Raw genomic sequence first — 20,602 nt, forward strand, 5'->3', positions numbered from 1 at the left:
GTCTCCTCCGCTCAAAATCTCTTGCTCTCTCTCAAAAAAAAAAGAAAAAAGAATAAAAAATTTAAAAATTATCATCTCAGTTCCAAAAAAAATTGATAATTTCCAATGTCCATTCTTAATATTAAAAACATGTCTTAGGAGTGCCTGGGTGGCTCAGTCATTTAAGGGTCTGACTTTGCCTCAGGTCATGATCTCACAGTTCATGAGTTTAAGCCCCACATCAGGCTCTGTGCTGACACCTCAGAGCCTGGAGCCTGCTTTGAATTCTGTGTCTCCCCTCTCTCTCTGCCTCTCCCCTACTTGTGTTCTGTCTCTCTGTCTCTCAAAAATAAATAAACAATAAAAAAAATTTAAACATATCCTAATGGAAAGATACTCCTTGTTCATGGATTGGAAGATTTATTATGAGATGACTTCTTGGAAATTAAAAAACTTTTGTTCATCAGAGGACATTATCAACAGAATTTAAAAAAAACTCACAAAATAGGAGAAACTAGTTGCAAGTCACGTATCTGATAAGGAATTAGCATCCAGTATAAAGAACTCCTAAGACTCAACAACAACAAAAAACCAACAACCCAATTAAAACATGAGCAAAAAACTTGAACAGCCATTTCTCCAAATGAGATGCATAAATGGCTAATGAATACATGAAAAGATGATCAACATCACCAGTTCATCAAAGGCATTTAAATCAAAGCACAACGAATACCATCTCGCACCCTTTAGGAGGATATTACCAAAAATCTCCCCTGAAAATAACAAGCTGATGTGAAGAAACTGGAACTCCAATTCACTGCCGGTGGGAATGTAAAATGTGCATCCACTGTAGGAAACAGTATGGAGGGTCTTCAAAAAATTAAAAATAAAACTATCATATGATCGAACAATTCTACTTCTGGGTATATATCTATCCGAGGAGTGTACCGAGAAGACGTGACCAGGTGGTGGAATGGGTTAAAAAGGTGATGGATATTAAGAAATGCATTCGTTGTGATGAGCACCAGGTGATGAATGGAATTGTTGAATCACTGTATTGTACGTCTGAAACTAATACAACACTGTATGTGAAAGAAAGAAAGAAAGAAAGAGAGAGAGAGAGAGAGAGAGAGAGAGAGAGAGAGAGAGAGAAAGAAAGAATAGAAGGTGTGACCACCAGTTGACTGACAAGCTGGACCTGGACCTGGGCAATGGGAGGCTCTCACCCCTTTCCTATCCTAGGAATGCCTATTTCACTTGTCTTCTCTGCTCCCAGAAACTGGCCCCAAGGATACAACCTCGAGTTGTGGTATTGAGACTATCTGGACTGGGTACATGACTAAACCCAGTTACATCCTCTATGCAAATCTTTCAGATTCTGGCAGGCAGGTGTGCAGATCTGCTCATATTGTGGTTGCCAAGAGAGCCCTCATAGGTAAGTTCCCTTGCTTCTCAAACCTACCACCTACCACCTACCAATCTAGAGTGGCCTGCCTCTTCCTTCCATCTCTCCTTGCCCTTCTGTACTAGGGCTGGTTGCAGATTACACCCAGGAAGTTCCTGAGGACATTGGAAAACAGCAATACTCGAAAGCAGGACCTTGAAGAGAGGTTTGCACACCCAGGTTCCTCACCAAGATTATCCACAACAGCCCCAGAGTGAAAGCAACCAAAGTCCCCCTCCACAGAGGAGTGGATGGACAAAATACAATATATATGATATATATTTATGATGAAACATTATTCAGCTTTAAAGAGGAAGGAAATTCAGAAACATGCTACAACATGAATGAACTTTGAAGACATTATGCTAAGTGAAAGAAGCCAATCACAAAAGGATAAATACCTTATGATTCCACTCATATGAGCTACTTAGAATGAGTACTCATATTCATTGAGACAGAAAGTAGAACGGTGATCACCAGGGGCTGAAGGGAGGAAAGAATAGAGTTAGTGTTTAATGGGTAAGGAGTTTCAGTTTTACAAGATTAAAAATGATCCAGAGTGAATGGTGGTGATGGGTACACAACAATGTAAATGTACTTAATGCCACAGAACTATATATTTTTAAATGGTTAAAGTAGCAAATTTTATATACATATATTACCATAATTTAAATAAAATTTTAACTTCATTTATTTGTTGAGAGAGAGAGAGAGAGAGAGAGAGAGAGACCATGTGCATTCGCACGAGCAGAGGAGGGACAGAGAGGGAATCCCAAGCAGGCTCTGAACTATCAGTGCAGAGCCGGACTCGAGGCTCCAACTCATGAACCCTGAGATCATGACCTGAGCCTAAATGAAGAGTCTGAAGCTTAACCAACTGAACCACCCTGGTGCCTCTAAATAAATGTTTTTAAAATTAAAACCAAAATCTCTAAAATACTACAACTATATCTAAGTCAACCTTCAATAGGAAGCTCTTTCTAAACATATTAAAATAAGGTCTACGTTAAATCAACACATATGTGAAGAAAATTATAAAAATTTATTACGAAGGAAGTTTGGAATGTTTAAAGAAAATTCAATCAATGGAGAGATACCTATATATCTAGTTGAAATAGCTTAGTATTTTTAAAATATCAATTATTGGGGAGCCAGGGTGGCTCAGTTGGTTAAACGTCTGACTCTTGGTTTCAGCTCAGGTCAGGCATGTGAGTTCAAGTCCTTGGTCGGGCTCAGTGCTGCTGGTGCGGAGCCTGCTTGGGATTTTCTCTCTCTCCCTTTCTCTCTGCCCCTCCCCTGCTCTCTCTCCCAAAATAAACAAATAAACTTAAAAGAAATTTTTAAAATATCAATTATCTTTAAATGAATTTATAGATATAAAGTAATTCCAATAAAAATGTATGAGTTTTTAGTGCAAATTTAGAGAATAAGTCTAAATTTCTTTTGAAAGAAATCAATATAGCAGAATTGTCAAGAAAGTTTTTTGAAAAAAAAAGTTAGTGGGGTGTGGAAGGGAGAAGAGCATATCTTATTTATTTTTTTCCTGCAAAGCTAGGATAACTAAAACACTGTGGTTCTGTCACAGGAATAAACAGCTCCATGAGACAGACATGAAAGCCTAGGAGCAAATCTAAGTTTGAGAAAATATTTAATACATAACAAAGTTGATGGGGCACCTGGGTGGCTCAGTAGGTTAAGCCTCCGACTTCAGCTCAGGTCATGATCTCACGGTTTGTGAGTCTGAACCCCGTGTCATGCTCTGTGCTGACAGCTCAGAGCCTGGAGCCTGCTTCGGATTCTGTGTCTCCCTCTCTCTCTCTCTCCCTCTCCCACTCACACTCTGTCTCTCTGAAAAATTTAAAAAAACCTTTAAAAAATTTAATAAAACTGAGATTTAAATTAGGGAAGTACAGATGCTAGGATAATTGGCTATTCATATAAAAATCAATTCTGAACAGTTCAAATCATTAAACATGAAATGTGAAACTATAAAAGGAGAAAACTAATATAAAATATTTATATGATATTGGAGAGAGAAAGGCCTTGCTGTGATTTAAGGAAAAGAAAAAAATCAAGAGCAAGAAATGGATGTCTCTTAAGAGAGAAAACTCTGAAATTTCTGAATGCCCATACACAAGCATAAAATTATTTAATGCCAATAAACAAGATGAAAATCAAGCAATAAACTAGGAGATAATATTTACAACAAAATATTAATATTTACAACAAAAGATTAATATTCTTAATATATAAAGAACCACTATAAATCAATATGAATAAAGTACCACTGCCCTGAAAAATGAGTTATGATCACAAAAAAAAAACATGACTGGGGCTCCTGGGTGGCTCAGTCAGTTAAGCGTCAAACTTCTACTCAGGTCGTAATCTTATGGTTTGTGAGTTCAAGCCCCATGCTGTGCTCTGTGCTGACAGCTCAGAACCTGGAGCCTACTTCAGATTCAGTGTCTCCCTCTCCTTCTCCCTCTCCCTCTGCTCCTCCCCTGCTCAACTCTGTCTCTCTCTCTCTCAAAAATAAATAAATGTTAAAACATTTTATAATAAAAAAATAAATAACATGACTAAAATAATGTTCCTACTCACCGGCAACAAAGATTGTAAATTGAAACTAGGTACATTTTGATGCATAATAAATATCGAAAGCCTTAAAAATGTTTATACAGTTTAATCCAGAAATTCTAACAAGAATTTACTGAAGGAACTGCAGAATTATTTGTCTTAGCAATAGTTTGGATACCATATAAGTCTAAAAGGAGGGAATAAGATTGTTTTTTAAATGACTGTCTTTCATGTAGAAAATAAACCATTAAAAATAATGTAAAAAATAGCATGTGCTATGGAAAGATGCACACAATTATAGTAGGGTCCCAGGAGGAACTTATGGCACACTCAAATTATTTGGGATGAACCATGGAGGAATTAATAAAGGGGCTACTTACCTACAAAGGTGAGGAGGGCAGGGTACCAGGGAATCCTAAGGGGTGTGTGGTAAAGTAACCAGGGGCTAGGAACAGCAAACCAGACCTCAAGGACTCTGGGGAGGGGCGGGCGAGGACCAGAGCAAGCTCGAGGTACTTAGGATACAGGATTTGAGGACACATTCCCCCTCAGGGTTGTGCAAGAGACAGTGAGTGCCTCCTTACAGGTTTGTGCCAGAGGCCCTGGCCTCACCCCATCCTAGTCCTGGCCCTGGGGGAGGAAGCTATTAAAGGAATCCAGAAGGAAGATTCTGCAGGAAAGTCTGCATGGAGAGGAGCTGTGACCTCTAACAGGGGGCTGGCGGCAGCCCAAGGTGACCCACAGAGATGCTGCGTGAGAGAAATACCTGCTTTCACTTTCCTCCATCCCCTCATCTCCCTCCAGGCTTCATCTCACCAGACCCATCTGGAAGCCAGAGGGCTGCTGTCAGCCTCCACCACAGATCACAGGACGGAGAAAGAGTGGACCCAAAGGGCACAGAGACCTCCATAGACACAAAGTTAAGCAAAACAGGCCTGTTCCAAAGCACTATCTAAAATCTGATGCCCAGTTTTACATAAACTTTATTTAGTAGGATACCTGGGGTGTAAGATTACACTATGGTTGATTTTTAAATAGTTTTTGCTTTTATATGTATTTGATACATTTAATGGAATGAATGTCATGAAAAGAAAAAAAGGGAAACATTCCAAAAATCATATGTAGGTTATGGTCTTAAGAAGATGAAGTAAGTGAAAAAAAGAAAGAAAGAAAGAAAAGAAAAAGAAAAGAAGAATATGAAGCAAAAAGCCTTGACAAAAAAAAGTCAAAAATTTTACAGAGGTTGCTTTTGGATTCTGAATGTGTAAAGAGTTAGGAGTGGTTATTTCTGGGGAGCAAGCATTGCAGTTTTGGTTTTGTGTGTGCATCTTAATCCTTTTCTTTCTTTGAAAATGTCCTAAAGTGAATGTACGTCTTGCTATCATAAATCCAGAAGCTACACTCAATAAGTAGATTGGAGAGAGGAGAATGGATGGGTATAAGATGCAAGAGGAGAGAGAAAAGAATCTCCATAAATAGCCACCTGTCCTTCATGAGAGCTGACACCTCAAGCTCACTTATATTTATCTAATGTGTAAAATGATATGATTTCTCAAGGCCCTTTTGCCCCAAAATTCCTTTTAAAGAAGAAACACAACTCTTATCGAACAGACCTCATACCCTGCGGTCATGAGACAAGGCGGAGCAATCGGCGGCTTCGGTAGATGGAGTACAGAGCCCGAGGAGGGGTGGGGGCGCCGGCTCCCTGCAGGCACCGGCGAAGGGTCCCGGTCCTGCTCCAGACATGCCACGCTCCGTGTGCCTTCTACCCGAGGCGATCCGCTGACCTCGTCTTCGTTCCCTGACCACTTCGAATTCCTGTCTTCTACAGTCTCCTGTCTTCTAAAACTACAACGCTTGCGACAGAACTCCAGTGGAATCTAATGTCTTGCCTTATCTTTCTGCATAAGGTTGTTAAGATGTGGTTAAGACACACAGACAGGCAGATAGATGACTGTCTCGAAGAAAGAAGTTTATACTCACATATCCTTAGAAACAGGAGCCATGGCGCGCCATGCAGGGCCACACGGGGAAGTGCGAGTTTCCATCAGGAGGCAGAGGGAGCAAGGGGGAAATGGGAGGGGGACGGGGATGTGCGCAATAGCTTTTTACTATGGCCTCCATGGGAAAGTCAATGCAAGGCAGTGTAAACAGATTTAAGATTGGCTCGTTTGACTAATTTGTTGGACTCTAGGGCATAGGGCTGTCTAGTCATCTGGTGTTGGACCCTGAGGCGATTAGGGCAGGGGGAGACTGGCCCTGAGAGAAAGAGTCCTTTAAGAGTCCCTTTAAGGAGGTAGTTGGGGGTATGGGTGGATTGGTTGGTTTGCATATGAAAGCGATGCTCACTGGAGGGTCATTTTCTCTCTCTAGGAGTTAGCTAGCCCTGGGAGGGGCTCTCTAGGACCAGCCAGATGTTAAAATGGAGAAAATCCAGCAAATCGAAAGGCATGATTAATACAGGGGTACAGGCTCGACCCCCACCTTGCCCTGATTCCAGGAGAGCCCCGAAGGGCCTCCCTAGCTCCACAGCTCCCAGACGGCTCTGCCCAGGCCTTTGTGACTCTGCACTGCAGGCCAGCTTCCGCCTCTGCCTGCAAACCTTCATTTCAGCATCTGCCTTCCAGGGAACCAACCAAGACAGTGTCTCTCACCCCCATGGCCTCCCAACCACCCCCTTCTCTCTCTTTCCTTCACAGCCAAACTTTTTGGAGACACAACCTCTGCTGCTTACACAAATGGGCAACCATACCTTTTGCTCAGTGGTTCTCGAGCTTGAGCATGAATGGGAGGCATGGGGAAGGGCTTGTTAATGCACACATTGCGGGACTCCCCCTCCACAGCCTCTGATTCAATAGACCTGAGGTGCGGCCCACAGTCTGTTTTTTTCTTTCTTTTAATGTTTCTTTATTTTTGAAGGAGAGAGAGATAGAACATGAGCAGAGAAGGAGAGAGGGAGGAAGACACACAATGCTCTGAGCTGTAGGTACAGAGCTCAACGTGGGGCTCAAACTCAGGAGCTGAGCCATGAGATCATGACCTGAGCCGAAGGGGGACTGGGACTCTCAACTTACTGAGCCACACAGCGCCCCCTACAGTCTGCTTTTCTAACATGCTGCCATGTTGGGGAAGCCCCTGCCTCCATAGTCCTCCAGTTCTGTCAGGAGGAAGTCCATGCTTCCCACAGGCCCCTCAGGAGGTGATGGCCATTGGCTTTGTCAGCCTCACCTCTCCTCAGGCCCTTCTGTCATCCAGTCACCGCAATAGTTGTACTTTCTCTTGCAGATATGCTCCCCCTACTGCCTCTGGGCCTTTGCATGTGTCTTGTTTGCTCTGCCAGGTGCTTCCTCAACACTCCTGACTTCTTTCCGCTGCCTGGCTTGCCCTTTTACAGCTTCCTGTCTCTTTTCAAGTCACTTCTTCAGGGAAGTCTTGATCATCTGCTGCCTCCCTTCATAGGCAGCCCTTACTAAATTATCCCTGAGTGAATGGACATCGTGAATAATGGCAGAGGTGCCATTCTTTCATTATAGAAACCTCTCCTCTCTGCTGAGGCAAAGATGGAAAAGCAAAGAAAGAGGCCCATGGGGAGTGCTGGGCCATGCTGCTGGTGGCTCCTGGGAGGACAGTGGGGGAGGGAGGAGGGAGAGGCGGGTGGGGGAGGCTTAGAGAGGCTGCACCTGCAAGAGGAGGGAGTGACATAGCAGGTTTTCTCCTCTTTCTTATTGGTCTTCTATCCTTGAACAGAGACAGGCTGGTCCTGCTAAACTCAGCCCTGGCCCAGCACTTGGGGCAGATGAAACCCACCCCATGCACCAGTTTTGCCTGGGGAGTCACCTCTTCACGCTGGGGCCTCCAGCCAGCTCTGGTGGGAGTCATGTGACCACTGTGGTGTGCATGACAAGCTCCCTAGAGTGATGCTTGGAGGGGTGACCTTGTTGCCCAGCTCCTTTCGAGCTTGCCGATGTATGTAAGGGTGGGGCTGCTTCCCGGGCTTGGGGGGTGGGGCAGGGCGGGGGCACACTGGATTCTTCTCCACAGATATTTGGCCCCAATTTTCAGGTCCAGGTTACATAACACCTGAGGAGGACTACACTCCCCTGTTACCCACACCTTTTCCCTTTCTGTGGAGCATTTCATAAGCGCAGCTGCTTCTCAGAGAAGGTCTATTTTGGGAGCTGTTTTCATTTGACCTATATTAAGCACAGTCACAAGGCAGAGGCAAGTTGCGGGGTGCAGGGTGGCCTGCTTGCTCTTTGTGCTTTTTTAGTGTCACGGGTGAGAAAACCAGACAAGCTGGTGCCTATAGCTCTGGAGCCGAGACTCAAGTGGCCCGTGGACCTCACCACGGCATCAAGCTACAGAAAGTTCTAAACTCAGAGTCTAAATAGTGCAGCCCCAGGCTGCCTCCCCAGTTCACAGTGCTGATTTGTGTCTCCCTGAGGCCCTGCTAAAGGATAATACCTTAGTGACTGCAATAGTGGTCAGGGAAAAATTTAGATTCCCTGCAGGCCCAGAACCTACTAGGCCAGGAAGAGTCCGGGCCTGTGAAGGGCACCTGGTGGAGTTGTAATTGGTCATCAAGCCCTACCTTAGGGAATTGTCTTGCCCGAGTCACTATTTGAATCACATGACCAGCAGGGGGAGAGAAAGGGCTGCTGGGAGCCGTCTAGCCCAGGCCCTGTGCAGGAATAGGTACTGCTTGGTGGCCCCAGCACTTTAAGGGCCTGTGGAGAAAATGACAACAGACACGATCCTCTCACTAAGTGCCCCACTTGCCCCTCTTCAGTGGGGATGTCTCCTGCACCACTGTTTTCCCCCTTGGACCTCTTATTGCCTCCCTAGAAGCAGAGGCCCAACTCCAGGGCCTAGAGCTCTGCTCCATGCTGCTGACCCCCAAATCTGACACCTCCTCTCTCCTGAGGGTCAGGCCCATATCTGCAAACAATTGTCCCACTGATGCATCACTTTCAGGAGGTGTGCCTGTGTCCTCCACACCTCAGATCAGCCCCCACCCCAGGGAGCTGCTGTGGGCCTGGGCTGCCACCTGCCCCCACCATGTCTGCCTTTGATAGGCAGAATGCAAGGATGGGGACGTCTCTAGCCAGCTGGCCAGATGCTGATGCTGCATACTCTCAGGGCTGCCGGGAAAGAATCTGGGCTTTGTACGGTGCAGCAAGGGCTCTGCCCGCACACGCTTGCAATCCAGTTAGCGAATGGCTCCCCTCAAGATGCTGAGTTGTGCCCGCCAGTGTGATCAGGTGACCGCCCCCCCCCCCACCCGTTGGCTGGAAGCAGCAGCGAAGGAAGTGGGAAGGCCACGCCCCTGGGAGAGCTGGTGGAAGGTGGTGGTGAGGAGGGGGAGGGACTGAGAGAGGCTATGGCAGCTGAGGTTGGCTGAGGTGTGAGCCAAGTGCCAAAGTGAAAGGAAGTTTTAAAGCTTGAGTTTTTGGCCTTGAGGGGTGGCAAAACTGGGGGTGGAGGAGAGAATAGGTAGCACATTCCAGACAGGGACACAGCCCTGAGAAGGAACCGAGGTGGGGTGAGGCAAAGCTCATCCCTCACACGGGTTATGTGGGATGCTCTGAGAACACAGCAAAGTGGGGGAGTAGGAGAAAATGGGGGAGGCAGCTTGAGGAGGCTTGAATCCAAGGGTGTCCTTCCAGCTGGGCAGCCCCTTTCCTTCCTCTGATCTCTCTTCAGTCCCTGTCCTGCCCCACCCCCATCACCCCAAGGGGCTCCTGGAGTGGGAGTGTGCAAGCAGTAAGACACTTCCTGCAGGCTGAGACAGAGATAGTGGCAGGCAGAGGACTGCGGGCCACCAGACGGGTCTCCCTCTCCCATGGCAGCAGCTTCGAGGTCTCCTATCTCCAGGGGCAGGAATGCTTTGTAGGTGGGGGAGCCACGACAAAAAGACTAAAGGAAAGGACCCTGTAAGCACAGCCAGATAGAGGCAATGGGGACATTTGAGAAGAAAAATCCATTTTGCTTCGTTAAGGAATCAAGAACAGGCAATATAATTTTCTACTCAATGAAATAATGGTGAGGGGGGAGGGAAAATCCCAATAGGGGATATTGCCATTTTCAGTTGGGGTAAATGTCAGAAGCATTGTTTCTGTTGATATGGCATTATCAGTAGAACACTTTTTTTTTTTCCCCAAAGAAAAAAATACATATCAAGGTAGAAGCTCTCACTATTTGATTCAATTTCTCCTTGTTCTGCTAATTTAGAAATGTTCCAGTGAAGAAATAAAGGCTTCTTTTGCACTGATCACATGCTACTCAAAGGCAAGAAAATGACTTTTACCCCATAATCCCAGCACTCAACACTTTACTCAATAAACACTTGTTGAAAGAACAAATTTGCAAAGAAAGAAGCTCCTTGACAATTACAAGTTAACTCCAGAAGAATTGGTTAATTCCATCATGGTGTGTCACTGGTGATAATATTAGGCAACTGTTAAAAAGGTATGGCTAAAAAAAATAGCCGTAAAATATATTTGGAGACAATTTAGAAACTATGAGTACCAACTGGGTAGTAGATGATATGAACAGATTTTTGTTAATTTACTTCAGGGTGATGATGGTTTTGTGGTTATTTATGCAGGGGAGTGCATGTTAAAATATTTCAGAGTAACTGTCATAAGTCTATGTAGGGGCCAGGGACAGCTTCCCTAAAATGGGCCACTTTAGCATGAAGATGATTTTGAGTTAAAAGCAATCAAAACCCTACAGATTCAAGAAAAGCTCTTTACCGCCCCCTCAACTGCCTAAAAAGAATTTCGGTGGAGGACTAGCTGTCACCATAGATAACTGCATTATGATGTGAGCCAGGTGTGCTAGACAGGGAGGAACCTAGCAAGGCCTGTTTGGTCAAAGTCCTGTGAGTCTTATGGTTTCTGAGAGGCCTGAGTGCCCCCCACCCCTACCCTCCATCACCCCTGCAAACATTGTTTACCAAACATTTACTCTTTATCATCTTCCAGTGAACTACATTTCTTCCCTTTGAAGTCCCAGACACTGACCCCTTCTCCCAAGTTCTGGTGACATATTCCTCGTTTTGTCTTCCTGTCTCTGAAACTCCATGTTGGTGTGGATCCCCCATGCATATAGGGGGGAAATGGCTCTTCTCCTGTTAATCTTTCTTATGTTAATTTGATCTTAGTCCAGCTAGAAGGACCTTGATGTTCCTCCCCAACATCTACAAGTTATTTTGAAAATTTTTGGACAAAAAAAAAAAAACCATGAAAAATGTTAACAATTGTTAAATCTTGGTAATGAGAATAAATAATTATTAAACTATTTCTTTTCAATTTTCTGTATGTTTGCAAATATGTACAATAAAAAATTTTTAAATATTATGTATACCATACAACATGAGGCTAGAATCAGGAAAAAATGTAGTATCTCGTAAGACTGATAAGAAAGCAAAAAAATGCATAAAAAGCAAATAACATGGAGATAGAAGAGCTGAAACTAATTGCCATTCTGATGTTGAAATTATGGATGACATCTTTTCTTGGATTTTTAGTTTTTTGAAGTAGGTTTCACACCCAGCACAGAGCCCAATGCAGGGTTCTAATTCAACCCTGAGATCAAGACCTAAGCTGAGGTCAACAGTCAGACACTTAACCAACTAAGCCACCCATGGACGATATCTTTTATTTAACTTCCTATTCTGTTTTGTTATCTTTGAACAGCATGTTTCCAAGCTATTTGCAGTAAGCAATTAACTGCCTAACTTCCTATCTCCTTTATTTGGTGTCATGATAAACACCTGTGTATGGTACACCTGCTTTATTAGCCGTTTATGCACCAAGTTATTTAACATGCCAGCTTGTAAATTTGTGTTTCAACTTGAGTTACATTACTTTTTCTTTTACTGCTGGCCCTATGGGATTCAATAAAGAAATTAAAATACTGTTTATGTCTTATGAAAAACAACCCACATTTATTGTGTGACATTTTGACTGAAGGAAAAAACCTGGCAAAACATTTCCTTCCTTCTGTGCTACCTTTCTTCACTTAACATTAACTGATTTGTTTATTAATTGGGTTAATAATTATTTTTTTCTTTTTTGCTTCTCTTCCCCCATCCCCTATAAAAAGGTATTAACATACTTATTTTTTAAATCTGGAAAACATTAAAATATACAGAAAGAAAAAATTAAGGTCTTTCATTTCAACACTCAGAAAAAAAGTAGTTTACATTTGGTGATATCTCTTTCCATGCTTTTTCTCATGTATACATTTTTCTTTATTAGTTGAAATCCCACTGATGAACAATCAGGTATGCTGTGGTGTGTGTGTGTGTGTGTGTGTGTGTATCCATGCAATAAACATTCCATCTTGTGAATATGTCATCAGTTTTCTAAAACTTTTGTTGTAGGGCACTTAGGGCTCTAGACTGAATGTTTTTCTCCCTGTTCCATTCATATGTTGAAACTTCATTCTCTCTCTTTTTTAAAAATTTTAATGTTTATTTATATTTGAGGGGCGGAGGAGCAGAGAGAGAGAGGGAGACACAGAATCTGAAGCAGGCTCCATGCTCTGAGTTGTCAGCACAGAGCCAGATTCGGGGCTCAAACTCACAAACGGTGAGATCATGACCTGAGCCAAGGACAGAAGTTTAACTGACTGAAGCCTCATTCTCAGTATGATGAGGGTATTTGGAGGTGAGGCCTTTGGGAGGTGATTAGGTCATGAAGATGGAGCCCTGGGGAATGGGACTTGGGCTCTTTAAAAGAGACCCCAGAGAGATCCACTCCCCCTTTCACTGCGTGAGGACACAGTGAGAAGACTGGTGTTTACAAACCAAAACACCGGGAGACATGGACTTTTACTAGATCATCCTTCACATAAATCTTTTTTTGACTTCTGATTATTTCCCTAGATTGTGTTCTTAGAGTTTTCTTGGATCAAAGTATATGTGTTCTTTTGAGCCTCTTAATATATATGTAAAAGAGGGGAAAGATACTTTCCCTTTGCTTCTTAGGTTTAGTTCGTAAGGCCTGCAAATTAAACCAACAAAAGGCAGAGTACCAGGGGGAAAAGGTTTTTTTGGGATGCACATGGGAACCAACAAATGAAGCAGCTGGCTTGTTAAATGGTTAAAGTTAAAGGCTTATCTACCTAACCTATTATGGAAAAGGGAGGGAGGAGAAAAGGGTTCTACAGGAAGAATAAATGTTTTTGTTGTTGTTTGGTTTTTGTTTGTTTTGTTTTGTCTTTTAAGAAAAACAATGGATTTTCAGAACAATCTCTTTCAGAGATAAGAAAGTTTGTGATGATGTTTGTCTATCAGGTATGAGTTGCCTTTCCTTCTGTCTCCTTCAGGGCCATACAAATCCCCCAGCGAAGAGATTTCAGGTAGGTTTTATTTGATATATTCTGGGAATAGGTCTGCAGACTTATTTCCCAGAATTCGCTGCTTTTAGTCAGATAACGGAAGCTCTGAGAAGCCTTCTTCATGCAACGGTCGCCTCTCAAATGTCCTCGTGCAGTAAATAATCTTTATTTAAAATAATCTTGAGGGGCACCTGTGTGGCTCAGCCAGTTCAGCATCCCACTCTTGGTCTTGAGATTGAGGTCATGATCTCACAGTTCATAGGTTTGAGCCCCACAACAAGCTCTGTGCTGGTAATGGGGAGCCTGGTGGGATTCTTCTCTTTCTTCCTCTCTGCCCCTCCCCTACCTGCGCTTTCTCTCCCTTTCCCCAAAAAGCCTTAAAATAATCTTTATACCAACTTGGGGGATGTGAGCAGGTCCTCATATATATCATCTGATTGTTTTTCAGAAATGTCGTACTGATTTATATTTCCATAAAGTGAGGAAGTTGAGTATCATCATTTAAAAAAATTCTTACTGATTTGCCAGATTAAAAATTGAACTAATTTTTGTTTTTAAAAATAACTGAGGTTAAGCCTTTAAAAAATGTTTGTTTCCTTATTTATTTCCTTTTTAAAAACATATTTGTGTGTGCTTTGCCTATTTTATTTGCTAAAACTCTTGCTGGTAAATTAAGATCCTTCAGGTTTTAAATGCTCAGTTGTTACATTAGAATATTTATGAGGACGAACAGTGAAAAAATGTGTATTTATCTTACCAGTGTGAAGAGAAATAAGAATTCATTTAATCGTCAAATTCCTTAATAATTCCAAAAAGCAGAAGGGTCAGATCATTTCATTAGGACAATTTTGATTGTTATCCTAGCTAGCTTCAAAGTGAAAGTCTGAACTAATGTCCAATACCAAGTTTTTTTAAAAAACAAACTCTGTGGATATTTAAAATTAGAGCTTCAAATTCCAAGGAATCCAATCTGCTCACAGCTTTGTGTGACGTGCCCAAATCCTTGAGAAATCCCAAATTTCAACTTTGCGTTTCTGCCTGATTGCATTCAGCGCTTCTCATCCCATAGCTGTGGCCCCCAAAAAAACATGTAACATTTGTTCACGTTACCCATTTTTCACTTTCCCTTGCCACCGTAAGTCATCAGAGAAAACCCAGAATTTCTCTAAGCTGCTCCTTCTTCCAAGAGTGATACCTTATCTGCAGAGATTTAAGCCCAAAAATGGTTCACATTTTAAACCATGTACTGATTTTCCTCTGAGATTTAGGAATGTATTTTTCAGAATTCAAGGGTAGTATACACGAAAGGTCTGCTTGTGAGAATATGTTTCTTCCTTACCATCTCATTTCCTATTGTAAAAGCTGATTGTCAGTGCCTGGAAGAGTGCCGCCATAACTAATACAGTAAATGCTTGTTGACTGGAACTGATTCAACCACTGATACAAGTGGACCATCCTTTTAACTCTGGTTGTGCTGACCAGGGCTTTTAATGGGGGAGCTGACTGAAAGAGAGCTCCACAGGTCTGGTGAGTGAGTGACCCCACCAGGGCTCAGCAGGGGCCTCCTGAGCTGCAGTGACCCCCACCCCCACCCTCTTCTTTGCTTCCATGAAACCTTGAGAAGCTCTTCTCACTAGAAGGCCTTTCGAGATTATTCCAAGTAGGCTGGTTTTGAGAGCTGAGTCTTCTGCCAACCAGACTCATTTGAATCAGTCACTGTCCCTGCCAAGAATTCACAGCTGCAACTGGTGCAGGCTCTTCCTGTGGGGTGGGGGGCACCAAGGGGGAAGGAGAGGCGAGGATGGAAAGGGACAAAAGGTAGGTACCAACTGTGCAGCCCTTTTCTCCTCCTACCTGCTGCAGAAGCCATTCGCATCTGCTCTCCAGGGTCTGCAGAATGAGCAGTAGGTACACTCTGGCTAGCATGCTCTCATAGGAAAGCACCAGGTTCTCCAGAGGAGTTTAGGGCCTGAGCTCGGCCCTGAGCCCAGTCAGCTGAGCTCCAGCCCCAGCAGCGCTATGCTGCTCAGCCCAGGAAGCCTAAGGTCTGTACCACTTCATGCGCAGGTACAACTGACCCTTCTGCCCACTTTCTCAACCCCAGCCCTCCCCACCGGGCTCTCCCCACAGGGGCCCAGTCAAAGGTGATATCTGTCGTGTTGGAGAAGTCAATCACTTGAGCCTGCCAAAGCATTTGTGCAGCAGAACTGGAAGATAGAAGCCTTCCATTGCTCCAGTGACCCCCAGCTCTGTTCTTTTAGCATTTCACCTAACCCATGGGCAGGAAAACTCAGAGGCTGCTGGCTTGTGGCTCTTATCTCCGTTTTCATCATGCAGGCCCAGAGAGGTCTTGGGCAAGATGACAATGCCTTTTTTGAAATCTCTTCCCAGTCGTCTGGCCTTTCCACCTGTTGGCAGAAGACTCTGGCCCAGTATCTCCTTCCAAGCTGTCCGCTGCCCCTTCCTGCTGCTTCCCTCATTCTCAAGTCTTTTTGATGTATCAAAGTGGAACTACCTCACAAACTAGACTCTAGATTTTGTGCAGACTCCAGTCCATTGGTAAAGACACCATTTTTCTTGTGGATTGTGAGGCACCTTCCGGCCTCAGTTTAGAAATAGTGAGTACCACCATGGTCCCTGGGTGGCTCAGTCAGTTATGTGTCCGACTCTTGATTTTGGCTCAGGTCATGATTTCACAGTTCGTGAATTGAGCTCTGTGTGGGGTTCTGTGCTGACAGTGCAGAGCCTGCTTGAGATTCTTTCTCTCCCCTTCTCTCTGGCCCTCATTGGCTTGTGCACATGCGCTCTTGCTCTCTCTCTCTCTCTCTCTCTCTCTCTCTCTCTCTCTCTATCTCTATCTCTCTCTCAACAAACAAACAAACATTGAAAAACACTAGTGAGTACAGTAATTAGCTTGACTTACTAGCTCTCCTTGCCCCGTTCATGGTGGGTATATGGACACCATGTAGACATGTTTGCACCAATGTGTAGACTACTTTTTTACCAATCCAGTGAAATAGAGTTCATATAGTTTCTATACAAAAGGCTGAAACTCTGAGGCTGATAATCTGGCCACAGTAAAGTATAAGTAAAATGTGGAGGAAAACAATTGGTGTTAGTGATAGTGATCATAATTATATTTTTATTTTCTACCCTAAGGAAAAAAGGGTTTTGGTGGAGGCATGATTTATTTATCATTTAATAACTCAATTCACAATTTTTGGGGGGAATTTGATGAGCCTGTTTGGAATTCTGTTCGGTTGTCAGGGGTCCCCTCCTGATATGCTTATTCCAGAGGATGTACATGAGTCTCTTCCTAACCAAAGATGCCCCTGAAGAGTCTGCACAGGAAGGGTCATGGCCATGATCTTGCTAGTAGAGACCTCTGCTCCTGAAGAACTAGGGTGGGTGTTTGGGAGGCACATCGAACAATTTCAGAGGAGTGTGAAACACATACACGTTTTTCTTTATTTATTTTCTACTTCTAAATGTTCTACAGTGAACCTGTAAAATCAGGAAAAATAAGATTTTAAAAAAGAGGATAACGCTCTATGCATGGTGTTATATGCCAATTATGTAGTTAGATATCTGTATCAATTGGTGGTAAAAAAAATTCTCAATTTTTCATGTTTTCCAAGTTTTCTGTAATTATTACTATTTGCTAATGAACTTTGTTAACTATAGAATCAAAGAAATATCTTTAAAGTTTAATTAATTAATTCGTTTTTGAGAGCGAGACAGAGACAGAGCACAAGCGGAGGAGGGGCAGAGAGAGGGAGAAACAGAATCTGAAGCGGCCTCCAGGCTCTGAGCTGTTAGCACAGAGCCCCACGAGGGGCTCGAACTCATGAACTGTGAGATTATAACCTGAACCAAAGTCGGATGCTTAACTGACTGAGCCACTCCATGCCCCAAAGATGTATTTTTAAAATAAAGTACTGAGGCTTTTTTCTTAGCAAAAACCCCACTGATAAATATCAATTACAGAGAAAGATCTAAATGGGAAAGGCAAGCTTAATGTGTTTGAGAAAAAATATAGAAGACTATATTTATCATCTTAGGATCAGGAAGTGCTTCTTAAGACAAAATATACTAACCCATGAAAGAAAACTTTATAAACTCAACTGTGATATAAATAAATGTATGTTCATCAAAAACCACCATAAACAAAGTCATATAACAAGCTACACTCCTGGAGAAAATATTTGTCACACATACAGCTGAAAAACTGGAAATGCTTTTGTATATTAAAATACATAATACTTAAAATATATGTTAATATATGATATATAATATTTTGCATATAAATAAAAAATGTTAGTTCCAGATTATGTAAATAACACATACAAATCATTGATGATAAGAAAATGACAGTGTCAAAAAATGGGCAAAGGACATGAACAGGCACCTCACAGAAGACACAAATGTACCAAAACCTATGAAGATACACACTGGACCTTCTTAGTAATCAGAGAAACACAGAATATTACTACTGAGATACCATTAGGCACCCAACAGACAGTTCGAAGTTTAAATCTGAAAAATCAGGTGGAGATGAGAATTAGCAGCAGCCGGAACCCTTCTACACTGCAGGTGTTCTAGCCACTTGGGAAAATACTTCAGTGCAATCTTGTCAAGTTGAGCATGCATGTACCCTATAGCCTAGCAATTCTATTTTTAGGTATCTACCCAATGAGAAATGTTTGAACATGTGCACCTGGACAAGCACAAGAATATTCAAAGGAGCAGTTTTCATAATAGCCAAAAACTGCACAGGAGAATAACATGCCATTGCCCTGGGAATTACACTGGGGTGAAAACAAAGGCACCATGGCTACACACATCAAGGTGGCCATATCTTAGTAACATAAAGCTGAGAAAAGTCAAGTCCAACAAGATGAGGTGCAGTGTATCATTTCTCAAAGCTTAAAAAGAAGAAAACCAAAACAGTATATTATTTAGGGATGCCCACACCACATGATAGAAAATATTTTAAATCTTCAGGGAAGTGTTGAACACCAGATGTAGAATAGGGGTCCCCGTGTGGAGAGGTTGGAGGCGGGAATGAGGAGTCACACATATATGGCTTCAGCCATTCAGTGTCCTGGTCAGGTTATACTTTTTAAGTCAAGTAAGGGGTTCACAGTTGTTTTGGTCCTTATTATATTTTATAACTTGGATATGTGTAATTTTTAATGCACCATATATATTATATAATTTAAAAATATTAATGACTATAGAACAAAATACATGGGCTATCCAAAACCTGTATGTGAAACTCCTTTGGTTTGAACTCAGTCTGACTTGGAATTCCAAACTCTTAAACTTACCTGGTCATGATGTATTGTCTTATTAACAGTGCTTTTAATTTTAAAAAATCTGATTTAATCATTGGTATGGGTATCTAGGTACAGACTCATTTCCTTAACCCCACCCTTTACTTCTTTATATCTTCCCAAATGATCATGGTCGCCACAGTGTAGCTAAGAAGAAGGTGAGTAGTGCCGAAAGCATGCTTTTCTAGAGCACCCTACAGCAAGATTTACCTTAGCAGGGAGAAGGGTGTCCCCCAGAACCCTGGGTGACATTTTTACTGACAGCCAACCCCCCTGATTCGGTCCTTGGTTCTTTTCACTGCAGTCACTCTTTGGGGCTACACAAAGAGGTGAAGGCTTTGTTTCCTGAGTACACTGAGGGTGTCCCCCAGCCCTGCTCCATGCGTGCACTCCCTGGGGTCAGCTGATCAGACTGGCACAGAGCCCTTTCGTTCTCAGCTGAGGAGCTGGAAGGGGCAGGCTGGGATTGTGATTCTTGAGCCCTGGGCAGCTGCGGAAGGTAAGAGATTGAGAACAGTCTGGGGGGCGGGGAGGAAGCAACCAGCTTCTGGAGGAGTGAGGATGCACCAGATTTTCGGGGGCCATGGGGATCCTCTCCCTTTCTTGCTGACGCATCTGAGGGTGACAAGTAGGGGTGATGGCAGAGCTAGAAATGAATCCTAGCCCTCTCCACAATCCCAGACAACACCCACCCCTCACATCATAGTCAAAATAGGTAGATAACAGAGTGCTAGCCATTTTGAGGGATATGTAAGCTCTATCAACCGAGTACAAAGCCATTGTTCTTAGCGTTCAAAATTAGGGGCTATCAAATCTTTAAGACTCACAAAAGGGTAAATTGAGGTCCAGAAATCGATTCCAAGAAGTACAGTGGCAAGTCTAGGTTTCGAACTCAGTTGCTCAATCTTTTTGAGGGCTGTGGCTGGCCAGCTGGGTATGTCTGACTACTACAAGCTAATAGCATTTCTGTTATTTGTTTTCCACCTGAGTGCAAATGAGCAGAAGCAGGAAGAAAGGCTCACTGTCCAGAAACACCCCCATCTCCCATCTTGCTTCTCCAGCCTCGCTTCCCTCTATAGAGCCTCCAGCTCAGGTTCCCAAAATTAATCACCGGTGGGGTTGAAGCAACAGCACTGTTCCCTGGCTTTAGGCCAGGCTCCCAGGATGTGCGTCAGAAAAAAACAGTGAGTGAAATTCCAAAGCCAAGTGAGTCACCGGGGAAGAGGAGAGTCCTGGACCGAAGTCAGAATGAGAGCCTGAGGGCAGACCAAATAAGGGCCCTGGGGGTCAGGGGCTGGGCCGAGATACCAAGAATGCTCACCAGTGCAAAGATGGGAGTGGAGTCTCCTGCCCAGGTGGCTTATCTCTGGATTCCACACAGACCTGAATGAGGAGGGAAGTGACTAGGAGGCCGGCCTGCTAGTCCCACCCCTGGATACAGTAACCATGACCCTTACCTGGCTCCCCATAGGCTGGGCTTTGGATCCCAGCCCTTAAAATCTGCGTATTGTTTCCTCATGCATTCCCTCCCCCTGCCCTGGCCCAGGACACTGCTCCCGGACAGGGAATAGTGATAGGCCAGCTGGCCCCCAGAAGAAAGGCAGCAGGTAAGTCTATGACTCATGACCATCCCCAGATCGCCCCTTGGTCCTTTTTCTGTTTCCAGGGGATGGAGGGAGGGAGGGAGAGAGGAGCTCCAGCTCTGGCTGCTCCGCCCGTCCTCACGTGGTCCCTTCCAGAACTCAGTACAACAGCAGTTCTCAGAATGGCATCTCCTCCGAAGGAGGGAGATGTGAAGGCAGGGGGAAGGTGGGTTAAGGAATCAGGTGTCTTAACTATCAGGCTGTAGCAGCCTCTTGGCTGTAGCCCAGCAGCCCAGGGCAGCCGTTCCAAGGCAGAAAGTTTGTGGCGGGGGCGG

General features: G+C 43.6%; 1 long non-coding RNA gene across 1 annotated transcript; it reads right to left on the minus strand.

Annotated features, from left to right (window-relative positions):
* Positions 1 to 16,517: 16,517 nt before the first annotated feature.
* Positions 16,518 to 20,054, minus strand: LOC115294603. The gene is made up of 2 exons (XR_003910004.1): positions 20,006 to 20,054; positions 16,518 to 16,852 (listed from the first exon to the last, which is right to left on the minus strand). It is a non-coding gene; the product is annotated as an uncharacterized LOC115294603 (long non-coding RNA).
* Between the last annotated feature and the right edge of the window lie 548 nt (positions 20,055 to 20,602).

This window comes from Suricata suricatta, chromosome 1 (assembly GCF_006229205.1).
Source record: "Suricata suricatta isolate VVHF042 chromosome 1, meerkat_22Aug2017_6uvM2_HiC, whole genome shotgun sequence".
Classification (NCBI taxonomy): domain Eukaryota; kingdom Metazoa; phylum Chordata; class Mammalia; order Carnivora; family Herpestidae; genus Suricata; species Suricata suricatta.